General features: G+C 48.5%; 1 protein-coding gene across 2 annotated transcripts in view; it reads left to right on the top strand.

The window, feature by feature from the left end:
* PTPRU (protein tyrosine phosphatase receptor type U) overlaps window positions 1–20,375 on the top strand; it is an 816,311-nt gene that overhangs the window by 726,829 nt on the left and 69,107 nt on the right. The gene's annotated exons all lie outside the window — the stretch shown is intronic.

Below are 20,375 nucleotides of genomic sequence, written 5' to 3'. Positions count from 1 at the left end.
ACTTACAATCCTATGCCGCTTAAATAGAACTGTGTACCGCAGTGACCAATAGAAAGGACATTAAATGTGCCGAACCTCCCAGTAGACACACTGAAAACCTCGCAACCAGATACCTTTCAAAAAGCCTGTGATGCACAGGGGAGCAGGCGAACTGAGAGAAGGATAAAGCAAGTTAAATAGTGGGAGGATTTTACGGGGGTTCAAATTTGATATCCACCTTTCATTTAGCTAGGAGATATGGTTGCCGAGTTTTAGGGGTATTTTTAAGCAGAAACGGCTCTGTAAAACCAAGCCTCAACTTGACAGGCCCAATCTTTGCTGTAACAACTGCGATACAATCAAAGATAGTTTGAGGAAATGTACATAGCTCCTGCAAGGCTCTCTAGCCCACTTCAGTGTATCAAGAAATCTGTGGCGCGACATCCGATGGAGGCAAACAAACTTGCTCTGGCAATTCCTTTGCTTTGAAGCCTTCGCGGATGCCCTGTTATAGCTTGTATCATGTTTTCATCTGTGTCCATTGCTCATTGCAGTCATTGGCTCCTTCACAGCTCATTCCATTCTTGCATCAGTCTGCGTCATTCGTCGCTCCAGCGCTTCTGTTGTAGATCATATCATGTTCACATCAACGTTTATTGTTCATCGCTTCTATTCACGCCTTGTATCATCTTTACTTCACTGTTTAGTGCCCCCATTTTGCAGCTCATATCAGGTTTACATCGTCATGAATTGTTCATTACGTCCCCTGGCCCCTTGTCACAGCTCATATCATATTCACATCAATATGCTTTTTCATTCCCTTCACGGGCTCCCTGCACAGTTCGTATCTGTTCTTTTATGATACCAGTTATGGCAAAACTCCCATGTAGCTAAGCAACAAGCTCTTTAGGAGGTCTCCCCTACCCTGACCCTGCGTTCCGCGAGGAGACACAGAAGGTATGCAGTTTTGTCCAACTGGAGTGGCCGTCAGACCACCTCTGCGACACCGTCCATGGCTTAAGGTTGAGGACACAACTAAAAACATGGCTTTTTCACGGAGTGCTGTGCATGTTTTAATCTGAGGGCACATTTATGTTTTAGTACTAAGTGACTGACCCCAACAAGTCCTCCTGGGTGCAGGTGCAGGCTACTAGAGGTATCCTTTACTTCACTGCTGTGCAAACTAGCCTGGACATCACAGACACTTTTCTCCCACAGACTGATAGCAAAACTATACTCATTCACATGCTGAAAGGTGCAGACACCGCATTTTCTCAGTGTCAAGTCACGTTTTCTGGAACTTTCCTGCTGCTATCCGTCTTCATCTTGCTCAATTGCCTCAACTCACACCTAGCTATTTCGTACATCTTTTTGCCATAAAGTTGATTCATGAGAACTGGCCCCAGAAAGCCAATGTGCTGACGGAGTGTTGCACTCATTTCCTTCAATAGAATATTTCAGAGTTTAGTAAACACTTATCAAATTCTTTTTAGGGGGGACTCTTAAAAAAAGCACAGATTGTTGCTGTACTCCAATAAAATGGTCACTGGACAACATATAGTTGCAGATTAGGAACCTTTCTCTCAAGCCCTGGTTCTAATGCCGATTTAGCTCTTCACTTTCTTAGTAAGCGGTCCCAAAAGTGTTCATTTTGTTTTGACAACGGCAGATAAATGATAAAGGTTGGAAATAAAAAGACATGCAAACTTGCAAGGCACTAACTCAGGTCATTTATTGTGTGTTCATAAGAAGCCTCTGGGCCACATGTACGTGGTTGTCTGTACAGTGGATGGGAAGTTGTGCATGGCGGTTGGCACTTTCCTCGTAGGGGAACATATTTAGAGTTCGGCAGATGTCAGGCATCCTCTAAACTCTAAATTACCTTGTAAGTGGTCTATTTCTCCGATAGTCCCTCTTTCAGATATGTTCATGAGGCAAGTCCTTAATGTGGGCATGAAATCGTTCTCAGCTCTCTATTGCCTGTACCCATGAGGCTCAAGTGTTTTAGGGACAAAATGCTGCCATCTCACATCTGTTCATAAGCCTTTGTTAAATGAGTTGGCAGGAGTCGAGCCATGGACAGGTGTCTTCATCACTAAAAACCAGTCTCGCTTAATTTAGCGTTCGCAGCGGAGATGCCAACATTATAATGGGCTTGGATGATGGTGTCCCTGGGATATGGATGATCGTCCGTCGAAAAAACGTGGTTGAACGGGTCACAAAGGCTGAACTGTTCCGTCCCTAGAGGAGCGTCATCAGCCAGAGAAAGAAGTCCAAATAATTTCATCTTGCTAGAAAAAGTAAAGATTTATAGTTTGGCCAATTGAACATCTTTCTGCAGGCACAGCGGAGTCAATGCAAAACTGGTACAGAGGCAGACTAACTCTAGGAAACTTTCAACAGAGTTTCCTCAAATAAGTCAAACAGGTCTTACTGTTGAGGGCCTTTCCGCCTCTCCTGGAGAGGACCTGGCATTGTTGTGACATCTAGCTTCCACTACAAAGGCAGTTCTGGGGTTATAGTGAAGATGTGAACACTTAAATGTGCAGGATCCGAATCTGCATAAAAACGAAACTGTTCTAACTCCACAGAGGGGAGCTCTCTAGTCTGCGACCAGAGGCTGAATACGCACATAAAATCTATCCCCCACTAACTTTAGGGGGAACTCAGTAGACCGCGCCCAAAGATTTGATGGTTATTCAGACTGGGCTCTCCCCCGGACCATAGAGAGGAACTCTACAGGGAGCCCCCAAAGGTTGGATGGGAGCTATGACTAAAGTACTTGGAAACGCATCAGGCAGGGAAAAAGATTACGATGAGTGTCAGACATTCTGTCCCACCAGGCCCCAGAGGTGCCTTCTCAAGACTAAAGCCAAGGGTGCGTTGATTGCAAGAAGTGAGTTGGCCTGCCAGCCCAGGAGGTAAACTTTCCAGACTGTAGGGAGGATTAAACGGAGGTTATTATACAGCTAGCACCTACAGTCCATCTCCCTGGCGTAGGGATAGTGTCAGTTATCAGCAATGTTGAGCCAGTTCAGCCGTAGACCGCCCTTCCTGCGACTGAAGTTTCTGATACTCTCACACTGCTGAGTTCTGCAAGGGTTTCAAATTTGTTGAGGTTCTCTGCAGCAAATTAACCATTACAATTCATCATTCCTTTAAAGATTTTTTTCTTCCAGTGGCGTGACTCCAGAACGTTCCCTCGCCTGTAAGTGCACACCTAAAAAACAACAGTAACAAGAACGAGTAAAAATTCCAGGAAAAATTGACAGCGACGACTGAGTCAAGTTCAAGAACCGTTCTCGGCCGTTTAGGAACCTCGCCCTGGTCCCTTGGCCTCACAGCTCCGATTGCGAGAGATGTCCCGGGGTGGGCCTGCTAATGGAGCCGGCTCTGTATCGTCAGCAGGGTGTAAACGCCTCGCTCCGAGATCGGCGTGAGCCCCCGGGGCGCTTCCATAATGAATGATTTGGCACAAGGCGTCTTGGCCGCCTTTGCGCTTCATTATCTCTCTGAAGTGCTTTTTCCTATCGTGCAGCTGACATTTCGCGTTGGCATCAAAAGGAGCCTGTCTTCTGCAATCTGTCCTACGTTTTTCTCACTCACTCTCAAGAGTCTTTGAATAAACTGCCCGGAGTTGTACAAAATCACGAACTCAAATGACGTTCAAGTTATTAAAGTTTAGCGAATGCCATGGTAAGTCAGAGCCGACTGATTCATTATTCGGAAGTCAGCTGAGGTTTGTAATGAAGAGGGGGCTATGCTCTCACGTGTGCAGACTCGTCTCCATTACATCCAGGGCACAAGCCAAAAAAAAAGAGGCGGTGGGGGAGGGGGGGGGCACTAACAAAGTCGGGTAGAACCGGGGGTATCAGAGCGCTTTACATGAGTATCAGACCATTGTTGAAGGTTACATAGTTACAAAGTTTACACAGTTTTAGAGCATAGCTACACAGTTACATGTTGTGTCGAGACAAACAATAAGGACTATATGTAAGGTCAAAAGCAGGCAAGGGGAGAGATTCAGGGGAGAAGGGGATAGGAGCAGGGGAAGTAGACCGAGAACGAAAGAGGAGGGGGAGGGTGAGAGACATAGCCTGAAAGAGGAGGGGAAGGGTGGTGGGGGCACAAACCGGTAGATAAGTAATAGCTGCGTCCAAAGTCCAGTAAGCTGTGGTCCCAGGGGAAGTGTTATCATTCACCCATCTCTGTTGCAAGAGGCTCCCTGTACGCAGTGGACTCTCTCAGCGGAGTCTCTGAGACTCCAAGGCGTATCTACTAGATCCTTCCCCAAAAAGGGGAGAGGGAGTGCTTTGGCATATGGGCACCATACCCTACCTAAACTGTGCTTGGCTCCCTTGACGCTGTGGACTCTCTCAGAGGGGTCACTGAGACTCCAGAGTATGAATATTGGATCTTTCCCCAGCAAGGGGAGAAGGAGTGCTTGGTCCAGGGCACGAGTCGGGGTACCACGCGGGTGGACGGCATCCCCCCACTTATTTCCGAGGGTTTTTCAGGGTGGACGCCGTCCACCCTGCTATATCAAAACCGCGTCAGCCACCGGCTTGGTATGCTGAGACAGGGGCACACGAAAGCGTTAAATCCGTTTCTAGCCAAAGATGCTACGTGCGATCTGCAAAGACTGGAATGCACAAAGCATCGCGCCTATGTTTAAAAGTAAGGCCGGGAGGAAACCGAGTCCAGTGCGCTGGAAACTTGAAAAGTTATAACGCACGCAGAATGAATTAAAATCACTGCGTACAGAAAGCAAAGGATTGAAATTCATCAAAAATGGAACTGTAACACGTGCGGACGCAACACATTTCCTTAAACTACGCGCTTAGATCTCCTCGAGTCTCGACTTAAGCTTGGCCCTAAAGACACATTTTATGAAATGACATTTGAGGATCGTGTCTGTTGGTTAAAAAGATGCAAGATTTGCTTCTGGGCAGGGGCGGATACCCTCAGGGGCAGAGGTGCAGGGCGGGGACATCTGGGTGGGCCTTGCAGGCCCTGCACAGACAGCACCTGACAGAACCACTCTCCGGGCCAGGGCGGGCTGTGCAGGGGCAGGGTGAGGTCGAAAGCAGAGCCCACGAACCTCTGATTCCTACACAGAGAGTAACCCGTCTCAAGGGAGGGCCACTGGAATTATGCGGTTGTGCGGCCACGGTGTTTTTTGCATATGTATGGATCTGCCGCATTTGCCACATAATTCAGCAACTGCTGCATAATCTGTAGATTTTAACAAGAAAAAAAATCTAGCTAACACAGTTCAAAAGTTACTAAAATGAAGGGACACGTGTTGCTGCGCGGTGAAAGGACCTTTGCAAAGCTGGGCTGGTCGTCTTTCTGTTGCCGATTGCTATGTTTGGGTGTTAAACTGGGTACTAATGAGGTGCAGCCTATGCCCAGACAGTGTAAACAACTGTAAAAATGACAAAAAAATGAAGAAATACTATCAGAAAATGTGCCGCGTTACACTGCATAATTTGCCCATTCTTGACACATAATGTTGCCCTACCTGCCGCCTAATTTTGCCCTCTCCTTCCGCATATTTCCAGTGGCCCTCTTTATAGCTGTTGAGAAGCATCCAAGCGGGTGAGTTTTTCCACAGGGCTGCTTTGTCTGAGGCCACTGAGGGCTTATTCATAACATAACATAGAACAGGAAAGTGATTTTTTTGAAGCCACCTTCAACTCACCAAATAATCTCATAATTCCGGTGGCCTTGACAGAGAGGCACTCGGGCACCAAACAGAGACCATGCTGTGCGATTCAGAGGATTTTAGTTTACATAGGCCACGCCTCTTCTATTGGCCAAACGCCTTGTAAAGACCCTCCACCTTTTTCATCCCACTTAATGCCCTGGTAACAGCACTTTGCATTGTGGATCTCTGAGTTAATACTAACCAATAAACCAAACCATCTAAACTACAAGTCCCACATTGCAACCTGCTGTTCACTAAACAGCCAGGACTGGTAGGCAGCGGTAGAAGTGGGCGGGGACGGAAGGGCACGGCGTGCCCCTACTTCTAAAAATAATTTCAGCCCCTTCCCCTACTTCTTTCTTTGAAAAAAGCATCCCGGGACGGAGAGAATAGTCCTACTAAAAACGAGAACTTTTTTTTCAGCTTCCAGGGGCTGCTCGCACTTCTCTGTGAACTCCAGAGGCTGCAGCAGCCCCTCCCTGAGCTAGCACAGACTGTGGGCAGGCCCATTGTCATTCCGAATGAGGCTGATTATCCCCTTTGGAATGACAATGCGCCCGCCCGCTGCCTGCCTTTAGCATATGCCAGTGAGATCTGCATGAGGTGTCTCTGGTATCTGGGTGCAGGCCATGGCTCGTTGTGCAACAAATATACGAGATGGGTCCGCAAATGTGTAGTCAAAACTTTTTTAAAAATCCCGCTGGGGCGTGAGAGGTGCGCTGTGGGCAGTGTAATCTGCTGTTTGGAAAACACAACCCTGACGTCGACAACTCGACAACGCGGAGGAGGCGAGGAAAAGCATTACATTCGATCAAGTATTTTTTTATAGACAGTATACTTGCAAAACCACTTGTGGCTGTCAAAGGCGTGCCCGAGGGTGCTTGCTTCTTCTAGTTTTATGGAATATATATTTTGCTGAGTGCTCTAAGCTGTGTTTAGGTCTCGCCTGTCGATGCGCATGCGCATCGAGCAAGCGAGACTATGGGGGCTTATCCACTCTTTATCCACACTGCAAGGAATCGTGGCGATTCCTTGCAGTGCCCGTGACTTTTAAGCTCAATGCGCATGGGCATTGAGCTTAAAAGCGCGTGCACGTCCGTCTTGTTTTACCCGCTCCGCCCCCTCCCCTTCCCGCCGTGTCGCATTTCTCCTCCCCCCACCCCTCTCTTCCCTCCGTCTTGTTTATTTTACCCGCTCCGCCCCCTCCCCTTCCCGCCGTGTCGCATTTCTCCTCCCCCCTCCCCTCTCTTCCCTCCGTCTTGTTTGTTTACCCGCTCCGCCCCCGCCCCCTCCCCTGCCCGCCGTGTCGCATTTTTTTTTAAATCCCCACTTCCCCCTCTTCATACTGCGTACAGGATGTTGTTCACTTCATCCACTGCACTGATCTATAAGGCTCCGTTGCCCACATACATGTGGAAGCCCCCTCTATCCTTCTTATTTTACCCGCTCTGCCCCCGCCCCCTCCCCTGCCCGCCGTGTCGCATTTTTTTTAAATCCCCACTTCCCCCTCTTCATACTGCGTACAGGATGTTGTTCACTTCATCCACTGCACTGATCTATAAGGCTCCGTTGCCCACATACATGTGGAAGCCCCCTCTATCCTTCACTCCCCGCCTCAGTTTCCGTCGACCCTGAACCCGCCCCCTGATGTGTCCATGTCCGTGTCCAGCATGTCTAGCTGCCCTTCAGAGAGGTTCGTCTTCACGTCCTTGGCTCTGTGCTTGGTGCGGTAGGTGTTGGCGAAGATCTCTGGTTGTAAACCGGGATGGCCACTGTGCCTGTCTGAACACACTGACTTTCTTCCGTTATGCTTTGCAGTCCTAAAGAGCTTACCGTTCTTTTTCCACTTTAGCTTCTGTGACTCGTAAAGATAGTTCTACGTTTAGTAGTGAGTGAGTAGTAAAAAGTACACTGTGTTACTGCTCACCAACTCCTAATTAGCAGGTTGAAGTTTCTGCTACTCTTGGTAAATAGCTTTGTGCATCCGGCCCCGGCTCCTCCTTTGACGCGCGTCATTCGTTTTGGACTGTCCGGTACTCCGCTGCTGCGCTCTTTTGCCATTCAAGACCCACTCCGCACTCTTTAAAACTATGAAGTGCAATGAGTGTTCCGCGAAGGGAAATGACGCGCATAATTCATGGCTGCCTCCTGTGATCGACTATGGTCCACGTGTGTCGACTGCCGTATTCTCGCCCGCAGCTGCAGTGTAAGGTCAGATCACACGGCAGAAGGACGTGGAATCGATTGAAAATGTGTCCCTGCTCAGTCGGTGTCCAACTCTCAAAGCATTTCCTTTGCAAACCGCTGGGAAGACAAGGCAAGGGGAGGTCGACGTGACACGTTCAGCTGTTACCATGACCTCGCTCTGAGCACTGTCTCCCCACTCCAGTGCCCGCCGCCTATTCATGCCTCTCAGTTCACTGAGTACTCTACGCTCAGACCTCATATGTTGACCACCTCACTCACCCTCAACCCCTCACCCTCACTCACTCACCCTCAACCCCTCACTCACCCTCACTCTCACTCATCCTCACTCAACCACCCTCAACCTCACTCACCCTCAACCCCTCACCCTCACTCACCCTCAACCCCTCACCCTCACTCACTCACCCTCAACCCCTCACCCTCACTCACCCACCCTCAACCCCTCACCCTCACTCACTCACCCTCAACCCCTCACCCTCACTCACTCACCCTCACTCACCCTCAACCCCTCCCCCTCGACCCCTCCCCCTCAACCCCTCACCCTCACCCTCACTCACCCTCACTCACCCTCAACCCCTAACCCTCAAACCCTCACTCACCCTCAACCCCTCACCCTCAACTCACCCTCACTCTCACTCATCCTCACTCACCCTCAACCCCTCACCCTCACTCACCCTCACCCTCACTCACCCTCAAACCCTCACCCTCACTCACTCACCCTCAACCCCTCACCCTCAACCCCTCACTCACCCTCAACCCCTCACTCACCCTCACTCTCACTCACCCTCACTCAGCCTCAACTACTCCCCCTCACCCTCACTCACCCAAAACCCCTCACCCTCACTCACCCTCACCCTCACTCACCCTCAACACCTCACTCACCCTCAACACCTCACTCACCCTCACCCTCACTCACCCTCACCCTCACTCACCCTCACCCTCAACCCCTCACCCTCAACCTCAACCCCTCACCCTCACTCACCCTCACTCACCCTCACTCACCCTCACTCACCCTCACTCACCCTCACTCACCCTCACTCTCACTCACCCCCTCACCCTCACTCACCCTCACTCACCCTCACCCTCACTCACCCTCACCCTCACACAGTGCAATAGTTCTCAGACCATTTCAGTTAGAGCTTTTAGAAATGTTTATGGCTTTTTTTATTTGTAATACTTTCGCATTGGCTACAGGAAACAAAAATGCTAAACATTTACAAAAAAACCCATAAAAAATTCTAAAAGCACTAACTCTAATGGTGCGAGACCTATTGCATTTCCAATGCTTGTTTTATAAGTGTGTTTTGCTGCTCGGTACGTGATGTATTAAAGGGGAAATCCGGCGAATATTACATTAGTCTCAACACCCAGCAGACGTAATTGAACAAGGGAACATCGTGGGATGCCTATTGTTGGGGATTGTTCGAAATACAGGTCTTGATAAAGAGAACGGGGTTCCCTTTAAACTGCTAGACCCCTTTAACTGGAGGACAACATGATCTTAAGCCATCCTCTGTGATCCTCTGGCCTTTAAGGTGTGAGGCTCTTCTCAGGGGAGAAGCCAGAAAATCAAAATGCCCCTAACTTTGAACTACACTTATAATGGCAAACAGCACGTGATGAGAGTGTGCTTTGCACTCCCTAAAAGAGCGGCCTTCACTGCTCCATCCACGTGATGTCATGTGATGTCACTTCCTGTCGTGACTTCCTGTCGTGATGTCACTTCCTGTTGTGATGTCACTTCCTGTGACCACGCCTACCTCGGAGAGTCCCCCCACTTCTTTTTTTAGGACTTGTGCCCTGGCTTGGTCAAAGGGCAACAAGGGACAGGGGGCTAGGAGGTGGGTCGGAACTTGCAGGTCAACAGAGGGGGAACAAACGGCAAAAAAAAATAATCACATTAATTACAGAAAGAAAACACATTTAATGCCAGGGTCAATTAGTGATCTAGAAAAAGACAGGATTTGTTAGGGAGAACAAAGGGAGGGAGTCAGCGAGTTGAAGAGTCCCACAAGGAAGAGATACATGTAGCAGAAAATGAAATGTATACGTTGTAGAGTCACTCAGGGGAGAGATGCAAACGGGAAAGCTCAGAATCACAAAATAGTGATATTAAGTACAAAGAACTACTACATATACTAGTGGTTAGAGATGTAATTATGCAAATAGTACATTCACTAAGGATTCCAATTACATAACGATTAGGCTAAAAACGATTATATATTACTTATCTACAGAGTGAACAGAGTAATAAGACATTGCAAGGGGTAGAGACAGGGAGGGGGGAGATAAGATAGGAAGGACGAGGGCCTGGGGGGGAGAAAGAGATAAGGCCGTCCAGCCGAGGAGTAATGTCCAAGTGTCGGCAGGATGAAGTCAACGGACCGAGGGAGAGGACAAGAAACAACAAATGGTGGCTCCATGTCGTGGGTATCGAAGGACAGCCATGAAAGGAAAATCAGACGCGCATCGAAGTTCTTCGCATGTAGAGCATGTTGAGTCTGCCCAGTGTCTGGCTGGGTAGGTGACAGCTGATGGGGAAGTCAACAGCTCATCTCCTTTATAGCTAACAAAGCAGCTCCACCGGGCAGAGGCCAAAAATAATTAAGTCTCTACGGTCATTGACAAGATTCACAGGTTCCATAGTTCCTGCTTAAACTCTCTCAGGGATGCAAGCAAGTCCTCCTTAGAAAGCGCCATGACGTTCTCCCCTTCTCTGGTTGATTGTGGGTCCTTAGCGACTGTGGGTGTAAAAGAGGAGACTCTGTTACTCTGTTGTTTTTTTGAGCGGCATAGAGGAGGCCTCCACTACACCTGCGTGGGATCTATTTCCTCTTGGTTTCTCCCAAGGCCTAATGTCAGCTTAATGTTCTCTTAAGGGAGCCTAGATGACCTCAGTAGTCCGGTCTCGGTTTTCTCCCTGGCGTCAATTTTGTTACAATTTCTCTCCTCTCTCTGATGCTTAAGAGGGTCTCTCTTCCTAGTGCCTCCGACCTCTGCTTCTCAGATTCACACTCCCTGTGGTGTCCACATCCACCCTGTGGCTCAGGTCATTGCAGTGCTTAGTGTTCTTTTATGAGGTGAGAGTTTGAACTGTCCTTGAAACTCCTGGGCACTTGTGTGGGAGGCACTGATGTGCTTGGCAGTATAATGGTATTTACAGCGTCCGAATTTCTCTTGTTGATGTGTACGGTTTACTTATGTACTTTGCTGCTTAGGTTGTGTCTCTCACGGGCGCCATTTTGAGGTCCGGCACAAAGGCTCATTCACCCCGGGCCGCTCCGTGTCTCCCGTCGGCAGTCCCTGTCTGGTGCCCAAGTATCGCTACGCTGGGGTCATTGCCCCGCTACCCTTGGGACAGTTTGGATGCCATTTACTTCTTCCCCTCGCTTTTCAAGTCAGGGGTGCGCCGCCCTCTGCTATGCGGTCGGAGCCTCTTGATCCCCGCCTATCGGCCCTGCTGTGAGGAATGCTCGCTGTCCCGGGGAGCACCATAGGGAGGAGGGGGGCCCAATTCACTCACCGCTGCTCTTGACGCTGGTCCGGTGCGTAGGTTCCTCCCGAACAGACACAGCCCATCTTACTTCTCGATCCCCCTGCAAAGTAACATTGCAACCGATGACCTCACAGGGAGTGACATCACAAGAAGTGAAAGCAGATCCTAAGACCCCACACATGTTTAGCAGGTTTGCTATGAGTACATTTGAGAGCATTACACTATTTAACAAATGATTATTTGTGTAAATACTGGGACAGTTCAACACATCTGACATTCGTACAGTGCCTGCATGTGTATGCAGGGACGGAAAAAAGTAAAAAATAATGCCTCTCTTAAAGTAAAAAATAATGCCTCTCTTAAGTATCCTTGAAGCAATAACAAGCTGTGTGCCTTTTGATTGCATTTGCATCTAGGTGTGAGGCTCCAGACAGCTCCCAACCAGGAGCAGCTCCCAGCCAGGATATTCAATCAAACGAATGCCCCTTAACGTTGGCTTTTGTTATGGGTCCAGCTGGAACTTGATAGGACCCCTGGCCTGCACTTGCTGTTCGGAATGAAAGCAGACAACGTGCAGGCTCTCCTGAATCTCTCAACTGGCGTAACAAAACTTGAGGGGGCCTCCCTGCAAGGTACGTGGAGGGGCAACCTCCGGACTCAATCAGGGTCTCTCCGGCCAGAGTGTTGTGCTGAGGGGGCGCCCTGGAGCTTAAGGCCCCCGCACAGTGAGGGCTGAAGGGCCTGTGTTACACTACTGATATGTGTCCCGGTGTCACCGGGACAAGTTCAGCATGTTCCTGTGGGTCCCAACTTCTTGGCAGGAGAGATGGCGTCTACCCTGTGAAAAGAGTGGGTAGACGCCGCCCACCCTCAACTGGTGCCCAGGTCACAACTTATTTTGCTAAGCTGCCCTACAGCCAGGGCTTTAAGTGGGCCGGGTCTCACCGGTGCTGAGCACCAGCAGTTTTTTAAAGGGGGCTTGGAAACGGGTCTCTATCAGGCTCTGTTTTGTGCCCTGGCACAGGCGGTCCATTTTTTACCGAACTGCAGCGACAGGAGGCACATCGATGTGCGCATTCTAACACTGCTCACTTCTCACTAGCACAGAAGTTACGGCAAGACGTCATGCCAGGTGAGCGTTGTATGGGAAGGCAAACCCATTAAAGAGACTCATTCTCTCTCTGGATTTCCTTCTCTTTTTGAAACTCAGGAGCCGCAACATTGTCGTGGTGTCACCAGGGCTTTAAGAGGAAACTTTTTCAATATTATATAGTAGTCATAGTTGCTGTTTATTTATCTTATGCAACTAACAACCATTGAAAAAGCCAATTGTCCTGACTTGTAGGTATGATGTTATTTGTTGTATCGTATATCTGGATGCAATTACAGAAACAGCAAAATACAAGTCGGGTGGCACACTATGCTAAGCACAGATTTTTAGCTTACGTGTTTTGAGCCACGCCCTTAATTACATTGGCCACGGCCCTTTGAGAGACCCCCCAGTTTTTTATCTCACTTGAAGAGCTGCCTATAGCTCTCTACGGTGGGACGCCGGCTTAGTGGACTCTAATAAACATAAACAGTGTCGGCCATCTTGGAATGAGAACTTGTTTCAGACGTACAAGCAAACATTTGGTAAAAGAAAGAGGAAGATTTTGAAAAAAGACTGGAGACGTATTTTCAACATTGACGTATAATGAATCAAAAGCAGGTTCAGGCGGGAGACAGATAAAAATTAAGGCATTTTGTGCAAAAAAAAATTATGGTAAGTCTCCCGCCTGAAATGGTTTTGTTGGAGTTTTTCCTTAGGCATGACTTGGAGAGCTCAGAACTCCTCACAGGCACGCAACGCCTAATGGGCTGGAAGGGGGCGGGGGCGTTAGTTTGCCCCTCTCCTCTGTATCTTTGGTTATCTCGGCAAGCATGAGAGCTGCTTATTGCATCCCACCTCCAGCAAAAAATGGACAGTAAGAGAAGGCTATGGCACTCTATCTACAACAAATGACAGAATGAAAGCCACATAAGGATGTCTTTAAGGAAGCGAGGTTCAGCCATAGGACAGAAACAGGTGGATTTTTTCATTCCTAAGAAAAAGTATAACAAGCATTTGCAATGCAATAGTGGTAATGCAATAGCTTAAACTCTCCCAAATGCGAAACCTATTGCACTGCATATTACTAGCGCCCATGCGTCCCTTTCACATTCATGAAGACCGCGCCCCTTTCTTTGGGCAAGTTGTGTCTAAAGAAAGGGACCTCGACCTAAAAAGAACAAACTAGCTACACAGCTGCAAAAACAATCCGGAGATTAAAATAGTGAAATCCGGAGTCAAACACTCTTGCAGTAAAAAGAAGTAGTGCTTAATACTTTAGCACCACAAAGTGCAACAACAGCAGAGGCAGGATTTAAATCCCTAAACCTAACGATTCACTCACGAGCTGAAACAACGGACCCCCCCTCCACCCAGAAGCCGCCGATTGCAACGGACCCCCCCCCCCCCAGAAGCCGCCGTAGCCGCCGAAACAACGGACCTCCCCCCCACCCAGAAGTCACCGATTGCACACCGGGATGAGGACAGCACCCCCCTCCCCGCAGTAAAGGAACTCTCCCACCCGCCCCGCAGTAAAGGAACACCAACGGACTGGAGGGCTGAGAGGAGCAGCGGACGCCGGCATGGAAATAGTTTGCAGTCACTGGTGGAGCACATGAGCGCGCAGCGGACACAGTCCTTAACTACAAGAGAAGGTATTTATGTACATTTTCTTTGGTTCTGAACTTTGTTGTACTTGTACAAAATGGCGGGGGTCGGAAAAACAAGAACCTAAGGCCATAAATCACCTACTGTGCCCACGAGAGTCCATCGGGATGAGTCTCCCCCACAGAGGGAGAAACGAAACTGATCTCACTGCTCACAAGCATGGAAATAAAAAGAGGACTAAATGTCTGATCTCACTGCTCACAAAGCATGGAAATAAATAGTGGACTAATGTCTCTTCTCCCCATATGTGGTGGCCATTTTGACACAGTCTCCCCCCTCGGACCACCATCGTCGCTAATCATTCTTTTGCACCTTATGTACTAAGATCTGGTCTCCTCAGGCTATCTCTAATCGTATTTGGCACTGTCTCCGTAACTTCCTTTCCTTCACCTGTGTCACAACGAACGCTACCTCACACCTAGCTTGGAACTGGGCTTGCTTCAAACGGAACCTGGAACCTCTCCACCCTGCTCACAAGCAATAACAACAAATAAAGGACTAGCGTCTCCAGTCCCCCTACATGGCGGCCATTTAAGACTGACCTCTCTCTCTACTCAGCGGCCATCACGGACTAGTCATTGCCTTTTACTGCAGGCTCTAATTTTATTTTAATTATTTTATCTTATTGTCTTATTACTGGATTACTACACTGTATGCATTGCTTTCACACTGCCATCGTATATTCTAGTGTTATATTGTTATTGCTGCAATATATATGCACATTTATGGGACTTAGTAACTCATTAGTAGTTTAGCCCTATTCTAGCCTGTATTTTATTGTATTTTTATTGTAGTGCTATATTGTTATTACTGCAATATGTATGCACATTTATGGGATTTAGTAACTCATTAGTAGTTTAGCTCTATTCTAGCCTGTATTTTATATGCGGCAAGCTGCACATATCTCACCTTTATCCCCATCATTCGCTGTCCGCTTCCGCATTTATTTATTTTCTTATTGGGTTTTCATTGTAAGCTACGTCACGATATTGCACTGATTATTACTACCTCATCCAACTCTCTCTGTCAGGCAAACTGCGCCCAGCCACTTTCTAAGCCTAGACTACATTGCTGCTACCTTGTACATTCTGATATGTAACTTAGCCTCCACCTAATAGGCCTTACCTCGCATAGCTGGTCACACAGTGTAAGCTGACTGCTACCTTGTATATAGGATACATCTGATAAGATGCTCCCACGCACTGGCTGTTCGGGGATCACACTGACTTCCACCCCCTATATCTATGCTCACTCACTAGTGTCCTCCTTGGCCCTGTAACTAGCGGCTGACAGCGTGTACTATCGCCCTAGTTCAGACACCTAACACCACAGCCTCTCTAAAATGGAGCTCAACGGCAAGCACACTTTTAGAATTAACTACCCCTCCACCCCTCTCTCCAAAAGTGCCACTAAACGTTTCAAACACAACTTCTTGAGGGCGCACCCGGAAACACCCTTTGCTGACACCTACTTCTCATCGGGCAATGGAGCCCTGAATACTGATTTCATCTTCCACACCTCACGCAGAGCCCAATGGAGAAAAACTTTCCTATCTCTACTCACAGTCTCCATCACCAAGAAAACAACCCATGGCTCAACTCTCACCATCACACCTTCCCACCTCTTCCCTGGCAGGTCTACCATTACAATCTATAATACCGGGATTGTCCTGATCCAAGCCACGGACAAGAACCTGGAACTACTAGACAACCTGTTCCCCAAGTTCAAAGAGCACCTCTCCAAGCTGCGGACCCGAACCCAGAAGTCCGCCAGCACTATCCCCCCTGACCTCGTAGCCACCACCTACTACACCTCTACCACCAGTACCCCAGTAAATGGCCCACCTGCTGTTAACGCACGCCACTCCCCAAGGACAGTCACGAATATCCCCACCGCACATACTAGTAGCCCCTCCAACATGACACTTCTTATCCCCACACACACCCCCTCCATCCCTCTCCCCTCGGACAGATCATCCCCCACCCACAACACTCCACCATTTGAACAAGCCACCGCCCAAAGTTTATCCACCCCCTCCCATCTCCCCCTCGACAGACACCTCTCCCTCCCCATCTCTCTCTCCACTCCCACCCACGTGTCTCTCACACCCGACACAACAACTCCCACCCACAACACGCCTACATCTGCACACACCATCACTCGGAGTTTATCCACCCAACCACCCCATCCCCCCCATGGCAGACACCTCTCCCTTCCCCGCTCCCTCCCCACTCCCACTCATAACGTCATCCCCCTCCCAACACAAGATACAGAACATACCTCCTCCCTTACCCTATCACCCCCCTCTCTCCCACCTCCTATTCTTAGCCCTCACTACCCTCCTGTCTCCCCCACTGTCTTCAACCTTCACTCACTCTTCTACTCACCTGTACCGTCTACCACTGAAGTCACTATCTATGCTTCCCACCCTCCGCCTGCCTCACCTTCACCACTCACACCCCTCGCCCACAAACACGTCCACACCTTGAATACCATCCCACCCATTAGCACCGCGGAACACCTCATCAACCCTCCTGACTTGACCTTATCCACACTCCAACAAGTCAAGGAGGAAATTTTACAAATCAAAAAAGACATCCACGCAATCAAAGACCTTCTCTCCTCACAGCCCAGTCTACCTCCCACCATCCCATTACCCTACAAACGACGCACCCTTCCTACATACACTCGCCCCCGACGACACCAGCAATGGTCCACTATCCCCGTTCGCAATAACTCCCACCGCCCCCGTCGTGTTCTCAGCCCCTTGTCGGACCTCGACCTTTGCTCTCTCCTACGCTCTTATGGCCCAGGTCCGGTAAAAGGTTTTTCCAATTCGCACATCCCCATACCCACAATTCCCACAAACGCTCTGAGGCTCCCAACACTCAACAACAGAGGCTCCGTCCCTAACAACCTCAGGAAAGTTCCCCTCACACTAGAAAGCTCGACCACCCTTCTCTCTCCCAAACTCAAATGCATCCTACTAAACTGCAGATCGGCCCAGAGACATTCCTCCGACATCGCGGATCTTGTCTCAAATAGGGAGCTAGACCTAGCCTTTCTAACGGAAACGTGGCTCACTGAAGCCTCTACCCCGATTATGGACATACTAGTCCCCCCCAATTATCACATCATTAAGCTGGACAGGTCTCCTGGCAAGACGGGCGGGGGAATTGCATGCATTGTTAAGAGCAACCTCTCCGTTACTCAAGTCACCTCACCCTCCCTCTCCTCCTGTGAACTCCTCTGCCTAGACATCATCAGTGAGGGCAAACAAGTATGTACTCTACATCTCATTTATCACCCGCCTGGTGACAATCTCATATTCACCCAACAAGTCATGGACCTGATCACTTCCAACGCCGGTCGGCAGACCACTCAAGTCTACCTGGGTGACTTCAATCTCCACTGGAACGATCAGAAAGACACTTCAGTGAATAGTCTAAAAACTTTCCTCAATGCGCTTGACCTCACCCAATTATGCGATAAACCAACACACGACAAAGGCGCGATACTCGATCTCATCATTGCCAAAGAGAACGCTATTCAACTGGAAGCGATTCTACCCTGCGATTGGTCAGATCACCACATTATCACCTTCTTTATCAACGAAAAAGTTAAACCTAACCCTACTCAACCAATCAAATCCAAAACATGGAAAAGGGATTTGAAGAATCTTAACCCCTCCACCCTACCTCCCCACATCGGCAACCTCCTCCTTCCCCCTTCAGGTGCCTCAGATGTTCAATCACTGACTGACCACTACCTTGACTCTATGAATACAATAGTCAATGAAGTCGCCCCTCTGCAACTGAAGAGAGTCTCCACCAAAATTTCTAACCCCTGGTATGATGACAGTCTCAATGACGAAAGGCGTAATATGCGAATGGCAGAGCGCACCTGGAGATCGGACCCTTCAGCACTGCATCTCAAAAAGCTCAAGAACAAGAGAAATGCCCACTTTAGGAAAATAAAGCGCACAAAGTCGGACTTCTTCAGCCGCCAGTTGGACCAAGCGAAGAATAGGCCAAGAAAACTGTTCGAGCTAATCAAGACCCAAACAAAGGCACAACCCACACAATCAAATAGCACAACAAATGACACTCCACACTGTGAAGCCTTCTCTGCTTTCTTTAAACATAAGACTGACAACATAAGAAATGACCTCATCATGGATGTAAATCGATACTCCAACTACACCAGAATGGCTGACACTCAACCTAAAAACAAGGCATCCTGGCAGTACTTCGACACCTACTCGGAAGAAGCTATACACAAACTGCTCTGCACTTTGAAGCCCTCTAATCACCTCACAGACCCTCTACCTGCTAATGCTGTAAAAGACTTTATCCCCTTGCTCCTCCCTCTCCGGACCAAGATCATTAACAGCTCTTTGCAACAAGGACACATTCCAGACTCCCTTAAGGTGGGGCAAGTCACGCCTATACTCAAGAAACCTACAGCTGATCCGTCTGACCTAAACAATTATCGGCCCATCACCAATATCCCCACCCTGGCCAAACTGTTGGAGAAATGTGTCCAACTCCAACTAACAAAACACATTGATCAATTTGACCTCCTCAACCCTCATCAATCAGGTTTCAGAGCGAAACATAGCACGGAAACAGCTATGACATACATAATTGATGACGCCCTCCAAATTCTGGATCGTAATGAGTCCTGCCTCCTCATCCTTCTTGATCTCTCGTCAGCATTTGACACGGTCAAACATGAGAACTTGTTGGAGCTGCTAAGTACTAGGATGGGGCTATCGGGAACTGTTCTCAAATGGTTTTCGTCTTTCCTTCACAACCGGTCTCAGAGGTTCAAGATCGACAATGTACTATCTACACCTGTGCCTGCAGATCTAGGGGTTCCACAAGGATCCACCCTCTCTCCTACACTGTTCAACCTCGTTATGGAACCCCTCGCCACCTTGCTTCATGCATCCAATGTTCAATTCCATATGTACGCTGATGACACACAACTCTACCTAAAGTTACAGTCCCCGAAAGATATCAAACAGCTGAATTCCACGCTTATTAACACCCAATCCTGGCTGGCCGATAATCACCTCAAACTGAATGCTCTAAAAACTGAGTTCCTACTCATCTCACCTCCGGCGAAAATCTCCACCACCCAAACCTGGCTCAACAACCTAACAGCACTCAATGTCCAACCTACCATCGTGGACTCGGCGAAATCCCTAGGCATCACACTCGACGCCAAGCTCGACATGCAGCAGCACGTCAGCAAAGCCACAAAAGCAGCTAATTTCCAAATTAACACGCTGAGGAAAATTAAACCCTTCCTCCCGGCCAAAGACTTCCAAACTGCTGTACAAGCTCTAGTCATCCCTCGAATAGACTACGGAATTGCGACCCTCAGCGGTCTCCCACTATCCACAACAGCACCCTTAAGAGCCTCCCTGAACGCTGCCGCGAGACTCATTACTGGCTCTAGAAAGCACTCGCACATATCCCCAGACCTAAAGTCTCTAAAATGGCTGCCTTTTGAAGCCAGAATACAGCTAAAAATTGCAACTATGACACACGCGGCCGTGCACCACAAGGCACCCAACTACCTCGCTCAAAAGCTGTCTATATCAGGAGGTTCGAGATCCAATAGGAGTACTAAAAATCTACTCCTGAAACCTCGTAGATTTCGGAAAGCGAAAACTTACAAACGCTCCTTCTCAGGAATGGCACCCAGGATCTGGAATGCGCTCCCTCCTGAAACAAGGCTAATCACCTCCACTGCACTCTTCAAGAAAGAGGTGAAAACAATGCTTCTGGCCAAGATCTCCTGATCGCTACAGATGTTGGGTCAGAGACTCTGCATTGCTTGTACCGCTGCTCTGCCTATCCCCTGGCACTATACTTGACTTGTTGGGGGCACTATTACGCTACTCTCTTACTACCGACCAAGATATGATACACGTTGGTTTACTGATCCACCTGTACGCCATTGTAGTCGGATCAATGACCTGTGCTGCTCTATACTACTCCCTTACCTTATCATATATGGATTGGTTTTATGTTTGTTTTTATCATCCATGTTATTACCATGTTACTTACCATGTTATTACCATGTTATTACCATGTTATTACCATGTTACCATGTTATTTACCTGATCATATATGGATTGGTTTTATGTTTGTTTTTATCATCCATGTTATTACCATGTCACTGACTATTATACTGTTCCCATTATCTCTGTTTAC

This window comes from Lissotriton vulgaris, chromosome 2_1 (genome assembly GCF_964263255.1).
Source record: "Lissotriton vulgaris chromosome 2_1, aLisVul1.2, whole genome shotgun sequence".
Taxonomy (NCBI): domain Eukaryota; kingdom Metazoa; phylum Chordata; class Amphibia; order Caudata; family Salamandridae; genus Lissotriton; species Lissotriton vulgaris.
The sequence above is the reverse complement of the archived record's forward strand: the minus strand, read 5'-3'. Positions and strand labels throughout refer to the sequence as shown.